The 20,948-nt window shown below is 47.3% G+C and overlaps 1 protein-coding gene across 6 annotated transcripts in view; it reads left to right on the forward strand.

Moving 5' to 3' along the window:
* Window positions 1–20,948, forward strand: part of KCNIP1 (potassium voltage-gated channel interacting protein 1) — a 552,728-nt gene that overhangs the window by 482,956 nt on the left and 48,824 nt on the right. The window lies entirely within an intron of this gene.

Genomic DNA, 20,948 nt, shown 5'->3' on the forward strand with positions numbered 1-20,948 from the left:
ACATTTTAATACAACCTTTCTCCACAGTTGGTTTTCACCAAGACTCTTACAGGCATCATATGTTCATTAAGCTTAACTGTTTGTGTAATTAATTTCAGTGCTGTTGATTTAGTGAGGAAAATTAAGCTGAAATGATCTTTGATGTTTCCAAGAAACGGGGTGGATATTGAGAGGCCAATGTAGAAACAAAAAGGAATTAAAGTCTCTTTGGTATAGAAATTAATCTCTCCAACCAGGCAATAATAATGATTTATTAATAAATTATAGTTCAACTTTAATTAAATATGTTTCATATTAAATTTATATTTTAGTGGGTACTTGATGCAATTTTTTAATTAACATTTACCATAAGGAAATCCTACTTAACCCTTTCCAGGTTGTGTGATACATCAATATGACTTCCTAATCCATCACCTAAACTGGCAGTCTGGAAAACATCATAGTTTGTTGACTTCCATGGGAGTAGGATCGAGCCCATAGCTGACTCCCAATCTAGTTCTGCAAGCATACCCAATTTTACGTGTTTGCCGGATCAGGCCAAAAACTGAGGGTTGACCACACAACAAGTCAGTGTGCAGCAAGGAGGGTGGTGAAACACTGGAATGTGTTACCTAGGGAGGTGGTAGAATCTCCTTCCTTAGAAGTTTTTAAGGTCAGGCTTGACAAAGCCCTGGCTGGGATGATTTAATTGGGGATTGGTCCTGCTTTGAGCAGGGGGTTGCACTAGATGACCTCCTGAGGTCCCTTCCAACCCTGATATTCTATGATTCTATGATTCTATAAGCAAGGGTGTGAATCTACAGCATACTAGCTTGCCATGCAGTCCCTGCTACCACATACTGAAAGCTCTGTAGTGCACTTTGATGTACTGCTCTTTGAAATGGGAGTAACTCAAAGTGGACTACAGAACTGTTAGTGTGCCTGAAACAGGGTCCACAGAGTGAGTTTCTGTGAAGCAAGCTAATGTGCTGTAGACTATCACCCTTGCTTGCTACGACTAACTCGCCATGTAGACAAGCCCCAAGGCTCACTTCTTCTATTTATGCAAACACTTACTACTGGGTGTATAGCTTATTAATGTTGGAACCTCACTTAACTTCAGTGAGACCACTCATTGGGGTTCTGAAACCATACATTTCAAAGTTCTTGACAAAGGAACATATCATTATCACCATTTTTCTGATGGGGAAACTAAGGTGACATGTCTTGACATAGGTTATGTACCCAGATCAGCAGTAGTGCGGTGTTTGATGCTCAAGAGAGTACTGCTTCACAAGAGTTTACTGACTGTGGCATGGCTTGAAACATCTTTATTCAAGATTTTGCCCTATTAGGGACAACCACTCAGTCACTTATTTTGGTTGGTTACAGTGACCATGGCAGGGGGCTGTATATACAACCTGTTGTGACACTATATCTGAGTCTAACATCTGATACATGCCCAAGTGATGTTGTTGCTGATTTCATCTGAGGAGACTGATGGGTCTATTTATTTATTAAGTGTATCTTAACCCAGAACATTGATTAGGCATTCTTTCATAGTTTGTAAAATAAGTAAATAAATATACTTGAATATTTAATCCCAACAAAGTTTTTGAAAGCAGCGGTATCTTATTTTCAGACTGGTGGTATATTATCTGCCCTCTAGTGGTAGAAGTAGTGAATTAATGAATGTTTTTTCTATTTCATGGATACTGCCTGCCATGGTAACTGATTGTTCTGTTTGACCTGGAAATATGTAGGCAAATGTCTGATATGCATTACATTTTTTAGAAATTAAAATTAATTAACGAAGGAAATTCAATAAATGGCTTTTTGTCTAATATGACAGTTAAACATTTTTCTTTTCTTGAAGGACACGATATAGAAGCCTTAATTCTAGTGACACTGAAAGATTTGTGGGGAAAGATGAAATATTGGACCCACTCCTGCTCACTTGGAAATCAATGGAATTTTTTTCCTTTGGTGTCAGTGGGAGCAGGATTGTACCCTTCTGTCAGATCTTGTGTATAAATAGCGAGTTCCATTTGTGCTTGAAAAAATCTTTTTCCCTCATGATGAAATTATATATTTTGTCAGGATGTGTGTGGATGTGTACATAGGTTGACAATTTGATGTTATTTTGGCTCTTACAGAAAGAGGCTTAAATTATTCTCTTCTGATACTGGAGATTTACAAAAATGTAAATTCCATTCAGTGTCGTTTACAATGGTGAAATTCACTTTGAGAGACTCATTTTCAAGGGGATCTAGGTAAGGAAATGCTCAAATTTTAAAGGTAACAAAGGTATAATTAGAATAAATATAGGGGATTATAAATCAGATCTGAAAAACAAACCCTGTTAAATAATTTCCAAACTGTGTGTGTAGTTAAAATATCATGTTTGATCTATTTTAAGGAAAACTCCATCTCCATTCTCAAGCAAACAGCAAAAGCAATAGAATGCAATAATCTTCACCAGCAGCAATCCATAAAACATTCATGCTTATGTAACAGTGTCAGGGTTTTTATTCTTTAGAATATCCTTTATTCTTTATACTTTATTCTAAAGTAAAGACACTATTTATTCAGTTTGATTTATGAAAAAAATACATATACCAAAAATTACAGTCTTGACCAGTAAGAAAATCTCCTCTTACCCCATCCACCAGGCTAATAATGTCCTCTCCTGTCTCTTACAGGCAAAGGCCTGAAAAAGAAAGATAAGTTTTCCAATATGCCCTTAAGGTCAGTAGGCTCTGGCTCCTTTCCATTAAGAGGAAAGCAAATTCCAGAGTGGAAGGTACTGCTGCGAATCCCACCTGTTTAAACCAGTTTGATCGTAGCAAGTAACAATTAAGTTAAGGTGCTGAAGCTATGGCATGGCATGAGGATCTTGCAAGGTTACAGGACTCTGACCAATTTGATCTGTATTCATAAAAAACACTAACGAATTACATCCAGAAAAATAACAAAGAAAACATAACCTAGATAGAGCTACTATAATGCAGGTGCGTAACTGTTTGGAAAACTACTCCCAGAGAGTAGTTATCAGTGGTTCACAGTCAAGCTGGAAGGGCATAACAAAAGGGGTCCCACAGGGATCAGTTCTGGGTCCGGTTCTACTCAATATCTTCATCAATGATTTAGATAATAGCGTAGAGACTACACTTATAAAGTTTGCGGACGATACCAACCTGGAAGGGGTTGCAAGTGCTTTGGAGGATAATTCAAAATGATCTGGACAAACTGGAGAAATGTTCTGAAGTAAATAAGACAAAATTCAATAAGGATAAATGCAAAGTACTCTGTTTAGGAACAATCAGCCATACACATACAAAATGGGAAATGACTGCCTAGGAAGGAGTACTGCAGAAAGGGATCTGGGGGTCATAGTGGACCACAAGCTAAATATGAGTCAACAGTGTAACACAGTTGCAAGAAATGCAGACGTCATTCTGGGATATATTAACAGGAGTGTTGTAAGCAAGACATGAGAAGTAATTATTCTGCTCTACTCTGTGCTAACAAGGCCTCAGCTGGAGTATTGTGTCCACTTCTGGGTGCCACATTTCAGGAAAGATGTGGACAAATTGGAGAAAGTCCAGAGGAGAGCAACACAAATAATAAAAGATCTAGAAAACATGACCTATGAGGAAAGATGGACAAAATTGGGTTTGCTCAGTCTGGAGAAGAGAAGACAGGAGGGGGGGGACGACTGGAGGGGAAGAGAGATAAGTTTTCAAGTACATACAAGGTTGTTACAAGGAGAAGGGAGAAAATTGTTCTCTTTAATCTCTGAGGATAGGGCAAGAAGCAATGGGCTTAAATTGCAGCAGAGTTGGTTTAGGTTGGACAATAGGAAAAACCTCCTAACTGTAAGAGTGGTTAAGCATTAGAACAAATTGCCTAGGGAAGTTGTGGAATCTCCATCATTGGAGGTTTTTAAGAACAGGCTAGATAAACACCTGTCAGGAATAGTCTAGTTATTACTCCTGCCTTGAGTGCCAGGGACTTGACTAGATGACTCCCTCGAGGTCCCTTCCAGTCCTACACTTTTATGATTCGATAAAGGAATAAATGCTGATCAGAGAGAACAGTTGTAATGTCTATTCTCTGCAAGGACTGCTAAGCAAATGGATAATCACATTGTATACTTGGTGGAGTTTCCCGCTTGTCTTTAGAAATAGCTCCACATAGAGTCCACTGTAGAAGTGTCAAAGGCACAGATCACTGCTGCAAGATCTAGATCCAAAAGAAAAAGTTAGCAACATTAATCACTATGCACACATGGGGAAACATACTGCTTAGTTACTATGGTTGTCTGCATCTCCAGCAGCTGCTGAGGACCCCAACAAGAACTCCAGGTTGAGTAATTAAGTAAAACTGTCTGTTCAAGGACAACATCTCTATAATGATTCTTACTGGTGGAATGTTCATAATGGTGAGTGCAGTAAGTTTTCATGGGTGAAACATAAAAGGAAAGAGGTGATAACGAAAGCAGTAGGAAATAGTATCAATGGAAAACAAAGAAAAAGCGCCAGGTTTCAGTTTCAAATACTTTAGAGTGTCATGACCAACCATGACATTCAGAGTTATAGGGAACAGTAATTTGAGTATTCCTACTTGGGGTGACACATACAGCTAAATATGGATTCTCAAATAGATATGTCAGGAACAGGAAGTAGAGGAGAACTATGAGCCAGGAAATAGAAAATCCACCCAGAGGAGAACCCATCCAGGATATATTCTTACCCATAGAGAGGAACTGACTGAGAATTTGAGAGTACACAGTGACCACAAATTCCTGTCGACAAACAATATTAAGAAATGGATTCATTGGGCACTTCAAAGTGTAAGAATTCAGTTGACTATTCTAAGATATCAGAAACCTAGGTCCTCAACAAATACTTATATGTGTGTGTATCCCTGAAGCTAAGAACATGTGTAGGTACAAAAATGAAGCAGTAAGGTTCTATAAAAGGACATATTAAATTCCATGAGTGTGGTAGATGACTGGAGGATGTTCAAACAAACATGAGAATTAAATTGCAAGAAATTTTGTTACCACTGAAAAACAGGAAACCAAAACTGGCCAGTATGGCTTCATGAGCAATTTATTGAATGACCTGGAACTACAAAAAAAGCTGTACTAAAAAGGGACAAAGTTGGAAGGAACCAGACAAGGTTAGTTAGTTAATCAAGGCTTGTGTGGAAGACATAAGGACTAAAAAAGAAGCACATTTAGTCAATGCTAACCAAATGAAATAAGGAGAACAAGTAAGGCTTTTACAACTTCATTTGGAGGGAAAGTAGGCACAGTGAGGAGAGAGACCACACCAGTGACACGTCCAAAATGGATGAACTACCTGCTTGTTAAAAATCTTATTTTAACCAGAAAAAATAAAAAAGATGTATAGGAAATTAGGAAGAAAGGAAAACTTAGTCGATATAGCTACTGTTCTAAAAATAAGGTATGGGAATGAGTGGGAAAGATGAATAAATCATCAAGTCTGCATGATAGATATCTCTGGGCTAACAAAATAATTAGCTAATGACATTATTAAACCACTGGCAATTATTTATTTAAAAGTGCTGAAGAACCAATGATACACTCGAGGATTGGAAAAGAGCAACTGTGTTACTGAAATTTTTCTTTAAAAAAAATCACTCCTGGCATTTAGTCTCCAGTAACACGATGGAATAAATATTGAGAGAAAACCTTGTGAGACACTCTTATGTTCACACATCACTAAAAAGTGAGATTCAGTGTAGGAAAAATGCAGCTTTGTACCTCTGAGGGTCAAACACACCCAATTTCTATACACAGAGACGTACTTGAAAAGCTGAGAGTCTGGAAAAGACTGAGCTGATGTGTGATAGCGGATAGCAAATTGGAGGTGTACATTTAATAAAGACAATGTGATTTAATGCAATATATTTAATAAAGACAATATGATTTTTAGATGATATGCAGGAGCATTGTATCACAAATAAGAATATTGAGATTACCGTGATCAGATTCAGGAAAACGTTGATTAATCCAGAGAGAAATGAAGGAATAAAGGCCTGGAGAAACTGACCTAGAAATGAATGAAAAAAACTAAGCAATGACTAAAAAATGCTGTGAAAACACTGTAAGAATTTTGAAGAGTCTGAACAATGAAGGCCAAATTCTCTCCTTGAATACTCACGTGCAGCTTGTTAGGGCTCCGCTGCCCTCCCTGGGTTCTTGTCACCCAGACAGAAAGCAGAAGGCCAGAGTCCAAAGTGCAGGCAATGCAATGCCTGTTGGAGTTAACAAGGAAGCATAACCATAGCTCTGTACACCAGTAGAGCTTTTCCTTTTCCCCTCCTCCTCCTTAGCAGGCTTAATTATATTGGTAGTGCCCGTCCCTGGTCCCACCCCTTACAATTTATGGTCATGTTCCGTTTTGGAGGGTCTTGAGTCTGGAGGCTTCAGTACCAGAAGAGTGAGGTTGTGTCCTGGCCAAGGCTACTTTTTCTTTGGCTTTTTGTGTTTCTCATACCTTGCCCCTCCCAACTGGTTGCTTGACCTTGTCTTGGGAAAGGAGTCAAGGCAGTTGTATATTAATCTCCAACCATATCCAGCAACATTTTAGCTCTATTTCTTATCTTTTTTTATTATACTAAAAAAACCATCTTGTTGTAGGCAGAACCAACACACTTGTTTCTTCCTTGTTCACATATGTTGATAAGGACATAAGGCACAAACAAGTATATTTGAAAAACCTCAAAATTCTCTCTCTGGCAAATAAACAGGCCTAAATACTGTGACAGGGTCGGGCAGAATGACTATAGGAGAGTAACAGAAGGCAGATATACAAGCCCCAGGCTAAGTAGGTCCCTTTTCCCTGGGTAAGGTAACAGGGAAGGTTTTTTTTGTTTTTGTTTTTTTTTTAAATAGAAATAAAATTTATTGGTAACGCTTACAGAATTACCAAAGAAAACAAAACAACTATGCAACAAAACAACGCAATCAGAAGGTATAACACAGCAGCTTTCAGGAGGGAGAAGTGTTCAGGCTAGCCTGGGCCCAGAGCGGGGGGGCTTCCTCGACACTCGTGGTCTTCCACCCCCTTAAGTTACCTGGTGGCCTAGAGCGGGGGGGCTTCCTCGACACTCGTGGTCTTCCACCCCCTCGAGTTACCCAGTGCCGCGCCCAGTGTCACCGATCCTCCCTCTCCTGAGAGTGCCCGGTAAGATGGGCACGGCTGCGGGGTGGGCGGTTTAGGGAGGGGGGGTAGACACCCATGTATTATAGGACCCCTCCTAGATGACAGGAATGATGGTATCCACAGTGGCAACGGCTGGGGCTGGCGTCTCTCGCTCTTCCCCTCAATCAAAGGGTCAGACGGAGGGAACCGGACGGGGTCACCGAGCAGAGAACCCCAGACAGCGCCCACCGCTCCTCGAAGGCTTCAAGGGAGTTGGTGGACGCTGCCCAGAGGAACTCCGCCCGGATACATGAATGTACTGAGGATCGGAAAACGGCCCCACAATCGCAGGACGTTTCATGTGCCAACCTCCTCTCTCTGGTTTTATAAATGGCTGTTTTAGCCAAAGCTAGGAGGAGGTTGACCAGAAGATCCCGCGACTTTGTGGGGCCACGGATGGGAAGTGTATAGATAAAAAGGTGGGGGGAACAATGAAGCCAGAAGCGTAATAGAATATTTGTGAGGAGCCGGAAAAGGGGCTGCAATCTGGCACACTCTAAATACACGTGCGCCAGGGTTTCCCTCACATTACAGAAAGGACAAGTGTCCGGAATGGGGGTAAACCGTGTCAAAAACACGCCCGTGCTCACAGCTCCGTGAAGGAGCCGCCAACTGATGTCCCCGACGGGCCTTGGGACCAGGGTGGAATACAGGCTGGCCCACCGAGGTTGCTCACCCTCCAAAGGTGGCAGGAGATCCCGCCACTTTGTATCGGGGCAGGACACCAGGGTGTGGGCGTGAAGGGTGTGAAGCGTAAGTGTATATAAGTATTTCCGTGAAGCAATTTGAAAGCTAACCGGATGCAGTTCGTGCAGCCGGCTTGCAGTGAAAGGGTGAGGGGTTTGTTGGGATCTACGGGGTGGGGGCCCGATGGAAAGGTCCGGCGGGCCTGGGGTAAGGGATGGGCGGGGTGCGCCCTCGCACAAGGCTCGGCTAACATAAGCCCGAGCAGCGGGGGTCAAGGCGGCCTTTACCTCCTGAAGTACGCGCCGGGGGGTATGGAGGCTGGAGAGCCCCATGCGCCGAGCGAGCATCAGGGGATCCAGCCAGTCTCTCCGGTCGTAGTCCGGGAGGTCTCCGACCCTCGTAACTTCCGCCAGGACCAACCTCTGGCGCACCGAGTGGGACTCCGCCACCTGCACACGGAGCTGGGGGTTGTGTAGCAGGGGCTCCGTGAGGAGATCTGCCCCCACGGTGGCCGCCACGGACCTGGTTGTTAGAAACAATTTCCAGGTCCGGAGGAGGTCCTGGTAGAAGACCGGCAGCCCGGAGAGGTCTCGCGGAAAACCCCTCGGAGAAAGATAAAAGAGCTGCCGGTCATATCCAAGCCCTTGGAAACGGCGCAGGAAGGCGTGCGCCAGTATGCTCCATGCCGAACTACTTGCACTATAAAAGAGCCTCTGCAGGGCCTGGAGGCGGAAAACGCGGACACTTCAGGCCCTGCCCTCCTTCCTTCAGGGGTAGATGAAGAACTCCAACAGGGGCCCAGTGCATTCCTGACCAGAAGAACTCTAGAATCAATCTCCGGAGGTGGGTCAGGAAACCCGGGGCCGGGGCCAGGGTGTTGAGCCTGTACCAGAGCGTGGACAGGACTAGTTGGTTAAGCACCAGTGCTCTACCTCGGAGGGAGAGACATCGAAGAAGCCTCGTCCATCTCCGGATCCGCTCTATCACCCCGCCCTCTAAAAATTGCCAGTTCTCCGGCGGGGAAGGATGTGTGGCGGAAAGGTAAACGCCGAGATAGAGCAGTGGACCCGCACTCCACCGGATGGTCTGAAGTGCGGGTGGGAGGGAGCTCACCTGCCACCAGTCCCCCACCGCCAAGCCAGAGCTCTTGACCCAGTTGACTCGGGCGGAGGAGGCTGCCGAATAGATGGCTTGGCATGCCTCCACTCGCGCCAAGTCGCCCGGGTCCTGGACCACGAGGAGTACGTCATCGGCGTACGCCGACAGGACCAGCCGCAGCTCCGGCTCCCGCAGCACCAACCCTGTCATCCTCCTGCGGAGGAGACAGAGGAAAGGCTCGATCGCCAGAGCATACAACTGGCCCGAGAGGGGGCACCCTTGCCGCACTCCTCGCCCGAAGCTGACCGGTTCAGTCAGGGTCCAGTTGAGCCTAACCAAACACTCCGCGGAGGCATACAGCACCCGGAGAAAACTCACAAACTGAGGTCCAAATCCAAACGCCTGCAGAGTGCTCAGGAGGTACCCATGGTCTACTCTATCAAACGCCTTCTCCTGATCAAGAGACAGGAGGGCGAACGATAGACCATCTCTCCGCCCGAGTTCCAAAAGGTCTCGGACGAGAAAGAGGTTGTCGAAAATGCTGCGACCCGGGACAGTATAGGTCTGGTCTGGGTGGACCACGTCCGCCATCACGGACCCCAGCCGCAGCGAGATTGCTTTCGCTACGATTTTGTAATCCGTGCTAAGGAGTGAGACGGGACGCCAGTTTCGTAGATCGCGGAGGTCCCCCTTCTTCGGCAGCAAAGCGAGCACCGCTCGCCTGCATGACAGAGGGAGGACCCCGCTCTGCAAGGACTCAGCCCAGACGGTAACTAGGTCTGGGCCGAGAATGTCCCAGAACGCGCGGTAAAACTCCACGGTCAGCCCGTCCATGCCCGGAGATTTATTGGTGGGCATGCGACGGAGGGCTTCCGAGAACTCGGCCAGGGTGAGAGGCAGCTCTAGTCGGTCTCGGTCGCCCACGCTGACCGTGGGGAGTTCCTCCCAGAGCACCTCGCAAGCGTCAGGATCGGTCGGGTCCGGGGAGAAAAGGCTTGTGTAGAAGTCACGGGCCCTCCCACACATCTCCTCCGGACCCGTGAGGGGGGTGCCGTCTTCCGCAAGAAGGCAGGTGACGTGTTTCTTGGCCCCCCTCGTTTTCTCCAGGGCATAGAAGAAGCGGGAGCCGCGGTCCATCTCCCGAAGGAGGCGGATGCGGGATCGAACGAAGGCACCTCGGGCCCGGTGGTCCTCAAGGGCCCGGAGCTCCTCCCGCTTCTCCCGGCACGCTCCGCAGAGGGACGGGTCCTCGGGATCGGCGGCCAGGCGCCTCTCCATCTCTAAGACCTCCCGTTCCAGCTGCTCTATCGCCGCATTTCGCCGTCGGCTGGTGCCCCGAGTGTAGTCACGGCAGAAGAGCTTGGCGCGCACCTTCCCGAGATCCCACCATCGCCGCACCGAGGGAAAGGCACGCCACTGCTCTCGCCAGGCCAACCAAAACTCCCGGAAGGACATCACAAAGCTCTCGTCCTCCAACAGGCTGTTATTAAAGTGCCAATAGGCCGGCCCCGGTCTCTCTGCACGGAGGGAAACCGTTACAGCGACTAAATGATGATCGGAGAATGGGGCCGGCCGAATGGCGGAGGAGTGGGCCTGTGAAAGATGGAACCGGGATAAGTAAATACGGTCCAACCGAGAGTGGTGTGACCGATGGGCCTCCACCCGGACAAAGGTGAACGTGGAGGTGTCATCTGGGTGATGGTCGCGCCAGACGTCCACTAGGGAGTGATGGTCGACTATCCCTTGGAGAATATTCGCGGCGGCCGGACTCGGTTCGGCCCCTGAGTGGTCCCGTTCCTCGAGGGTGGTGTTAAAGTCTCCTCCCAGGACCAGGCACTCATGCGAATCCAGGGTGCCGAGAAAGTCGGACACCTGCTGATAAAATTGTGGCCGCCTGGAGCTCATTTGCGGGGCATAGATATTAACAAGATTAACCACGAGCCCCTCCATACGGACTCGAAGGTGCAGCACGTGGCCCGGCACGGCCTCATTGACCCCTAGCACCTCAGGCCGTAGGTTGGGGGAGAATAGGGTTGCCACTCCAGCCTGCCAGGTCGCAAAGTGGCTAAAGTATACCCCGTCTCCCCACTCCAGCCGCCACCTGTCCTCGGCGGCCGGGTCTGTATGGGTCTCCTGCAGGAAAACTACAGAGTACCTCCCCTCCCGAAGGTAAGAGAGCACCTGGGACCTGCGGAGAGCCATCCTACAGCCCCTGGTATTCAGGGTCGCAATAATAAGAGGTGTCATACGGAGGGCTGGGTGGGTGGGGGTCTCGTATTGGCGGGGGGGTTCAGGGCCCCCGGCGGGTTGCACAGCAACCCATGACCCATCCCGTGGGTGAGTAGATCGCTTCGGAAGCTGCGGGCTCGCTCGTAGGCCGCAGCACCGCGCTTTCCTTGCCCCCTGCCCTCCTTTATAAGGGCCTTTGTGGCCTGGAGGAGTTGATCAAAGTCCCCCCATAGCCGAAGAGCCAGCTGTGCCCTATCGCGGGCGCCACGGGAGTGCTCTAGGAACTTCCGTAGCGCATGCCGCAGCTCATGGGGGGGTGGGGTTACAATTCCCGAGGTATTCCCTGATGGGCCTCTTAATACAGCCTCGTGGTCCGCTAAGGCAGGTAGACAGGGTGCGGACCACCGACGGGGCGTCTGACAGGCTGGGGTTATTAAATTCATTTCACGCCTTGGGGTGGAGGGGGATGGCAGGGGAAAAATTGCCACTCCTAACGGGTCGCGACTAGAAAGTGCAAAGACTGCTCCCTGGGGGGAGTCTGCAAAAGGCGGAAAGGAAATAACCCCAGGGGCGGCATTAACATTGCAGGAGGAGGGACCTTGGGCAGGGGCAGGGGTAAGGCTCTGGGATGCAGGAGGCGAGCAACTAAGGGAAAGTGCCTCCTGAGCAGAGTCAAGGGTTAAGGGGGAAGGGGAGGGGCTCCCAATAATGCTAGGTGCTGGCTCCATGGTGGTTTTAGCGGTCACGGCATCAGGTGGTGGACCGCCTTCTGCAGGGTGCTCACCCGGGAAGGCAAAAAGGGGGAGGGAGCATGGGGAAAGGGAGGCTGGGGTAAGGCTGCCCAGCTCGAGGCCAGCCGGCAGCAAATCATCCCCTCCCTGGGTGACCGGGGTCAAATCTAGGGCCTCAATCTCCGCATACACGGAGGGGAGGCCAACTCCTGCCACCCCGGGGGCCTCTCCTCTAGGGCCAGCCTCAATGGCCGCCTCGGGGTCCGCGGGGGGTTTGGGTAGCGTCCAGGCAGAAGGGGTGTCCTCAGGAGTCTCGGAGGGGAGGGTTTCCCGTGGAGGGGGGATTCTGCCCTCCAATGCCAGTCCGTCTTCCCCTCCCGACACCGGCGGATGGATCTCGCTCGCGGCCGTGGCGGGAGGCTCGATAGCAGTGCCTCCTTTCCTGGTCTTCCGGGGGGCTTCCGCGTCGGGTGGATGCAGCGGAGCTCGAGCCTTCCGCTTGCCTCGCTTCCCCTGGACTAGGGTCCAGCCCTCCATAGCATCATCTGGGGGTTGGTTAGCAGGGGTCGTGTCGGGGGGCGGAGGCGATGGTTTAGGGGTTCGGGGAGGTAGCGGTGGGGCAACATGAGGGGCGGGGGCTTCTCCTTGGGGAGGGCCCTCTCTTATACCCGATAATATCCTTGCCACACCCTCCTCCATGGGCTCTATTGGGGTGGTACTAGCAAGGGTGGAAACCCCTTGCTCGCCCGGGCATTGTAGGGAAGGTATCTCTTGGGCCCGGACGGGAGCAGCGATGGGTCGAGTAGGAGGAGGGTTGGTTTCAGGTACTGGGCAGCCAGGGGCATCGGCAGCGACGGTGCCGATGTCCTGCCGGGTCTCGGGGGTTTCGGGTGCCCCTCCCCCCCGAGCCAAAGGGCAATCTCTGCGGATGTGCCCCGCTGAGCGGCAGAGGTAGCACCGGGCCTCTCCGGTAGAATAAAAGACCCGATAGCGGGCTCCCTCGTAGGGGACTAGGAAGGACCCCTCAAGCGCCTCTCCGTCACGCGCCCCTGCCGGTGGTAGAAGCTGCACTTGCCGGCGGAACGAAAAAATGTGACGGAGGGTGGGGTCCTTGCAGCCCAATGGGAGAGGGCTGATGACAGAAACAAGTTTCCCCAGGGTGGAAAGAGCGGGTAACAGGGCAGCATTGGGTAAGAAGGGAGGAACGGAGGTAAGGACGAGGCGAACGCCCAGGTCTTCCAACGGTTCTAGGGGGACAAACACCCCCCCTACCGTCAGGCCCCTCTCCACCGCCTCCTGGGCGGCATCCTCCGAGGCTAAGAAGAAAACGACCTTCCCATACATCTTGGAGGCCGCCACAATAGCCGTGGATCCTACCACCTTCGCCAACGCCTGCACGTATGTCTCCACGTGGGGCGAGGCGGGCACCAGGAGGCAACGGACGCCGTGCTTCCTGGTCAAGGCGGGGAAAGGGCCTCGGCCGCTGGTGATGGTGGCGGAGGCGGGGGGGGGCGAGATGACGAGGCGGCAGGCAGGGGGGAGCCCGCTGCCGCCCGGGCATACGTCCTGGGGGCCGGGGGAGGGACAATCGCAGAGCTGGTGGAGGGAAACGCTGGGAGGGGCGCCACGGTTGATGACGAGGCCGCAGCGGTGGGGGCAGCCCCTGCCATGGAGGGCTCAGTGGTTTTAGCGGGGCCCTTTCCTTTCCACCCGCCCTGGCCCTTCTGGCGAACCGGGGGGGGTTTCCTAGAATCTGGGGGTGGGGTGGGTGCAGCAGCAGCAGCAATCACCCTGGTGCCTCCTGCTACCGGTGCCCCAGCAGGGGGGGTGGTAAGTACCTTAACAATAGTAGTAGGGGGGGGACCTTGGGGGGTGGGCTGGGGTGGTGGTGGGGAAGGGACAACTAATTTTATTGAAGCAGTCTCGCCCCTCTCGTTCCCCGCCATTGTGAGCAGGGAGAGACAGGGAGACACCGGAAGGAGGACGGGGGAGGGGAGAGGGCAGAATAGCCCCTTCTTCCACTGGCTGCGGACGGGAAGGGAAAAAATGCCGAGGGAGGGGGGCTGGGAGGAGCGGGGGGAACAAAATCGGGGTCCAGTAAAAGGGGCAAATTGTGGGATAAGCAATCGGGGGGGGGGTGCAGACCCACACACGTTTGTCCAAGGAGTCTCGGTTGGTCGGTTGTTAGGTCCGGTCCGGAAGGCAAAGTTCAAAGCAAACAGCTGGATCCGAAGGGAGATGGCAGATTGCCAGCAAGGACAGACTGCGGGGGGGCCGTGACAGTTGTAATAACGATGGGGGGGTAGGGGCACCGATGGATCGGGGGTGGGGGTCTCCACGCCACACCCCCTGTGCCGCCACAAACGCAAGTAATCACAGTCAAACTCCCCCCCACGAGAGTATAATTCAGAAAGTTACTCAGTCTTACGGCCTCCATCACGATGATTTATATTATTTCTTCTGTCCGATGAAATCTCCGTCTCCGGCTGTTTTGGCTGTGTTCCAAGACCTCCGGTATGTTAAGAATGCTATAAGGTCCGAGCTGCTGGCGAAACGGCTGGGTCTGGGGGTTTCCACTCCCCCCCCCGGACAGCAAAATCGGCAATCTTCCCCCTCCTCCTCCGGGGGCTCAGCTGAGGCAAATAGCTGCGCCCGAAAGCAGGCGTGGGGGGGGATGGCCGGCGAAGGACGTAGACGAAAAAAAAACACAAAAAATGAAAAGAAAAAACAAAAAAGCGTCTGGCCCGGTCGGGGGGGGACTAAGGCAGGTGCAAAAAGTAAGAAAAATCCGGGCCACGGGGCTTTAGGAAAGAATAGAAAGCAGATAGCTGAGGAGCAAGCAAAAGACGTTCCGTTTCCAACAGGGAAGGTTCCAGAACAATCAGGAACCTTCTGGAGACTATTAAGACAGGCTGATTAGAACACCTGCAGCCAATCGAGAAGCTGCTAGAATCAATTAAGGCACGCTAATCAGGGCACCTGGGTTTTAAAAAGGAGCTCACTTCAGTTTGTGGCATGCATGTGAGGAGCTGGGAGCAAGAGGCACTAGGAGCTGAGAGTGAGAACATGGACTGTTGGAGGACTGAGGTGTACAAGCATTAACAGACACCAGGAGGAAGGTCCTATGGTGAGAAGAAGGTGTTGGGAGGAGGCCATAGGGAAATAGCCCAGGGAGTTGCAGCTGTTGCACAGCTGTTCCAGGAGGCACTCTAGACAGCTGCATTCCACAGGGCCCTGGGCTGGAACCCGGAGTAAAGGGCGGGTCCGGGTTCCCCCCAAATCCTCCCAACTCCTGGTCAGACACAGGAGGAGTCGACCTGGACTGTGGGTTCAGAAAAACGGCCAAGCTGAGGGCTGCCGTGAAGCTCCAAGGCGAGCAAATCCTCCAGTAAGCGCAAGACCCGCCAAGGTAGAGCAGGAACTTTGTCACAATGCATAAATAAATAAATATAAATATTACCATCACTAACACAGCTCTCATTGGCTGCCTGCATATAGGTGCACAACACCCTTACAGAGTTCATCTTTAAAAAGGGAGAGGAGGAGTTTATAAAGCCACCGGTGGAAATAACTATAAAAAATGGGATCCAACTGAGCAAAGTTCAAATGTAAATATCAGATGTATATAAAAAAAAAATACTAATTGTGAGATCCATTGGAATAGTGGGGAATAGTTACTCATACGGGGAGCATTTGGAGGCTATGTCATTTTGGTCCTTTAAAAACCAGACTGGACAAAGTGATCATGAAACAGCTTTGAAGTGACAAAGGGAAGACAAAATAACACAGTAGGCCTTTTCTGTCTCTGCTGTATACAGTGTGATTCTGTGAAATGATGCTTGTTGTCCTGTCAGAATGACATCTTGTTGGTGTGTAGTAGTAGGATGAGCCCAAATGTTCAAATCCTCACCAAAGGAGAAGTGGATTATTATTATTAGGATATACCACATACTCTGGATTGATTTTACTATGAGAATTACTGTCTGCCATTTTCAGAATGTATGGGTTTGAAAATAGTTGATTCTATTTCAGTATGGTCACGTTTGTTTTGGTAAAGTTTCTAAATGCCTCTTGAAGGAAAGGATCATGGAAATTATAGAAATAGAGGGCTGAAATGGATCTCAAGAGGTCATCTAGTGCAGGATGAGTAAGTAGAATGTGAAAGGGATAGCTCATACAGTCTTCATCATAGACTTGAGTGATAGATACTGATTCCTGAATGTAGAAAGGAATGTGTTTTTAAAAAGAATGGATTCTTATTTTCCCTAACCTTAGTCCTGGAATTTTTTAAAAAGAAAAAAGTTTAGAGAAGTTGAGCAACATAAGTGCAGGGGAATGGACTAGATGACCTCTCGAGGTCCCGTCCAGTTCTATGATTTCTTAGCATAGGGAGTGAAGAAAGTCGTTATATACAGCAAAAATCTGCCTGACTTTTAATAAGAAAATATCTGTCCTCTGGGACCAAAGGTTGTGAATTGGAAAGAATCTGTGCATTCAGGACAGGCTGAAATAGATGAACGACACTGATATTCCCATTGAATGAGGCTGGGATTTATCAAAATGTAGCATGTCACTACTGAAATATTGTGTTTACCAAGTATTCTTTGATATGGGAATATTTTTAATAGCTGGGATGCTGGTATTCATTCTTCAGTTCATGCAAAATATGGCTTCATAAGCAAAAGAAATAAGTTTTTTAATCCCCAGGCCTTTAGACCTTATTCATTTAAAACAAACATGGGGCTGCAAATGAAGTTTTGCATAGGTAAAGTCTCCCAGATCTTTCCCTTTAATTATTGTTTGTTTTCAGAATATGAATACCAAATACTAATTTAGGAAACTGATCGCCTAACAATGGAGAAACCAGTGATACTGTGAATTCATAATTTTATAAATGGTATCAGTCTTCCAAAAATAATGAATCAATCTGACAATTGCTTTCCAATGAGCCTGCCTTAAATCTTGCTGAAGTCACTTACAGCTGTGCCAAGGAGTTGTAAAAGGCTACCATCCTGACTTCATAGCATTTTTTAACTTCTTTTGCAAAGATGTAAATGACAACACAAGGTGTGAAACAGCAGGGAGTTGGATCCAGTGAGTCTAACTTCTGTTGCCAGAAAAGTTATCATTCCTCTGATTTCTAAACATTGTTGTAACTTTTCTCTTTCAGTATTTCTTTTATTATTTTATTGGGAATCAAAATGAAATTTGCAAATGATATTAAGTGTAGGATTTTTTAGTTTTATTTTTGAGGAAGATTGGCACTAGATTTAGTTTTTATAATTTTCTGGTACATTCCTAGGTCTCCATTAGTTTTGAAAAATAATTTAGGGTACAGTAATTTTATGTATACAGTTCTCTAATATGCTAGGATGCACAACAATTAATTTGTATATTTTCAAATAATGTTTAAAAGAGCACATACTGTTTATAGAGCTGTTCATCCTGTTACTTTATCTGATCTAGTGGTCTATAGCAATCCCTACTGGTACCCCATCTTGTGATTTATCAGTTAGTATTTTGATCCATAAGCATTCCAGCTTCTGTCCTTCTGAATTGTCAGTAACCTTAAAGCAGACTCTGGAGAACCAAGGTGGGACAAGCATATTCCACAAGTGAGAGCCCCCTGTGGAAAATACCTACAGCCTCTCATTTAAATCAAAGGGCCTGAGTTCAAATACCTCATTGGATTGCAGCACTGTCTGTCACCAAGTAAGATATGCAAGATCTGGGAGATGCAGGAAAAATTATTTTTTAAAAAGTCAAGTTTAAATAGCCAAATCCTTGTTGGGCAAAAGTCGAGTCAAATTAATTGTTTGTGCTTATATTCCACCTGCATTTTTCACCTAGCTTCCACAGTGATTGACACTCTATAAATACCTTAGATTAGATCAAACCAATAGGCAATACTACCAGAATATTGACCCATGAGAGGTCACAGAAAAGGGTGTGGAAGCTGAGCAGTACTAAAGGAGATAAGTTCAGAGAATGTGAACTCAGTAAGGGGGAGGGGGAGGGGGAGTGAGTAATGCTTAATCCTAAATATTGCCTTTGTGCTGCACAGTTTATTAAAACATGAGAAGGGAGTGGGATATACAACTGACTGTGACAGGTACAAACTGGCTGATTGTACATAGCAGAAGAGAACCCAGACATGTTTGGGCAGATTGAAAATGTAAAGTTTTTAATTAATTTATTTCAAGGCACTCATGAAAAATCATATTCAGACTAGAGGTGGGTCTCCCTAGGTTGGATCCATTGATGACTGATATTCTCTTTCTTTCTGTTTCCCATTTATTGTCTCCTTCCCACTTTAAGACCTTTTTCTCCACCGCACTCTTTTTTTCCCCTCCTTCCTCCCCCATATTCCACCCTTTCATCTTAAAAAGAAAAGGAGCTTTACATACATAGAGAACATGAAATAATGGGTAATCTCCCCACTGTATTTTCCACTGAATGCATCCGATGAAGTGAGCTGTAGCTCACGAAAGCTTATGCTCAAATAAATTTGTTAGTCTCTAAGGTGCCACAAGTCCTCCTTTTCTTTTTGCGGATACAGACTAACATGGCAGCTACTCTGAAACCTTTCATCTTAGGACATCTTCTTCCCCACCCATCCTTTTTTTCAATGACCTCTGTCTTTCTTCTCATCTCACAGCCCCTTCTTTTTTCCTTTCTTCTCCATCCCCCTACTCTTCCTTCTAACAGTATCTCTTCCAGACTCTCTCCTCTCCGTGGTCTTTAGTGGTGTCTGTTCGTTCTTCTCCTTTCCAGGACTCTGGCTCCCTCTGCTGATGGTCCCAACCCTTCTTTCCCCTTCACCGTTTCATCCACTTCTGCAGACCATTGCGCTCTGCTCACAGTTTCCTTTCTGCTACTGCCTCTCAGATATGCTCTTCTCGATCTAACTAACCTTATAAAAAATTCCCTATGCCTTTACTCCCTGTCAGTCTCTGAGGATCCCTTTGACAAGATGTCTCCCTCTGCTGTAGTGTTTCAATTAAAATTATCTGAAGCTGAGTGCTAAACATCCCCATTAGACAAATGTTGCAATTATGTGCAGTGGCATTCATCTTAATTAATCTACACAATCCCATAAAATGATTATCATATTTGGAAGCATACTGGTGACCAGCCTGAAATTTCTTCTGCTGAACACACATTGTGGGGGTGCTGTGGGAGGGAGGGGACGTATACGGCTATTGATTATACATATTTCGTAATGACACGGACTGGTAATGTGATTGTCAGTCTTCAAATTACTACTAGATCCATGCAGATTGAATACTGAGTTAGCTGTGATAAGGGGGAAAGAGGAAAACACAGCAGAGATATTCAAATTTCTCTTTTCCAGTCAGGAATAAGAATATTCTAGGTTGTGGCATCTAGTGTCCTGTAGAAATAATTAGTGAGAGGGAGAGTCTTGTAGTGCTTCCTATATCAAAATGCACAGTCTCTTTGACATGGCTTTTCAAAGTTCATTCAAGTCCATGCCCTGTCATCTTGGCAGGACTGATTTTACTATTGCTGATGAGTGGGTGAGTGTCAAGTCTGATAGCATTTAAAAACTCCCCACATCAGTTCATTCCACTACCGAGCTATTTGAAGAGTTATACATATACCAAAGTTTAGGCTAAATTTTCTTTTCTGTACCGTAAGCCTATTCCTTATTGCCCTGTTTTTATTGACTAGGAGTATGTGTATGTCTCTACTAGAATCACAGGGTGTGATTGCAGCTCAGGTAGACATACCAGAGCTAGCTTTAATCTTGCTGGTTGGGTCCCAGAGCAGTGAAGCTGTGGCAGCATGCGTTGAACCGGGGCTACACAAGCCTCTGCAGAAGCTTGGGTAATTACTCATGGGGCTAGCTGGCACTGAAGTGTGTGCCACTGCAGCTTCTCTATTCTATGACATGAGCTCACTAGATTAAAGCTAGCTTGGGTATGTCTATGCAAATTGCCATCACGCCCGATAATTCCAGTATAGATGTACCCTAAGACTCATGGTCCAAGAGGAAATTAGGTTAAAAACAAATAGTCAAAGCTTACTTGATCTTTTCCGTAGATGTCATTAACCCAGCCATTAAAACTATGTGTACATACTATTATAGTGGGAAAGCCATGAAAAGCGTAGTTAAAAGCATTGGATCACCCCTACTTTATATTTCCTGTAATGATCTGCTGTTGATAGCTTAGATTGGAGATGACAAAATTTGGACCTGGATTTGAATATTTTAAAATTCAGCACCCACAGATTCTGACTTCTGAAGAACACAGACATAGAGGATGGAAAGATTCCCCCCATGCTCTGAGGCCAGTTTAAATTCACAAGAAATCTAGCACATAGGATCAATGACCAGCAAGGTTTAAAGGGCTGATCTCTGCTCAAAGCTCCAATGTAGACCAGGAGAATTTTCCTTCTCAAACTTATATTGACAATTAGTTTATCATTTCTCTGTGCATTTGGGCAGGAATCAACCGTAATTCACCATAGGAACCCAAATGATTTTTACAGGATATGAACGGAGTAGTTTTGCCATAAGCGTGTACTACAGTCATTGAAGGTCTAGAAAAAATGAAATTTTTCTGAAGGTGAGTTCATCCTGGAAGTGCTCACTGACCTTTATACCATAGAGGTGGTGAGGGTTCATGGCTTAGGGAGGATTGGTGCTTTTGGGACAGCTGTGATGAATAGTCACATCTGGCTTCAGGAGTATTATTGATAATCTCAGACTGGCATACAGTAACCATCTGTTCAGATCTATGCTTTTTTGGGCACTGCTAGCTAAATGAGATTTCTATAACCTACAAGTCACATGGGAGGATTTGGGTGGAAGCATGTATGCATGTGTCCAAATCCATGTACTTTCATAAGAAAAAAACTTTTACACCAAATCCACATGGGCACTTCACGGCTTACCTATTTCACCCAAAAGGCCATGTAAGCAGAGGGCCAAATTCCTCCTGGATGCAACTCCATTGGACTT

Source organism: Lepidochelys olivacea, assembly GCF_965140295.1.
Source record: "Lepidochelys olivacea isolate rLepOli2 genome assembly, chromosome: 8".
Taxonomy (NCBI): Eukaryota; Metazoa; Chordata; order Testudines; family Cheloniidae; genus Lepidochelys; species Lepidochelys olivacea.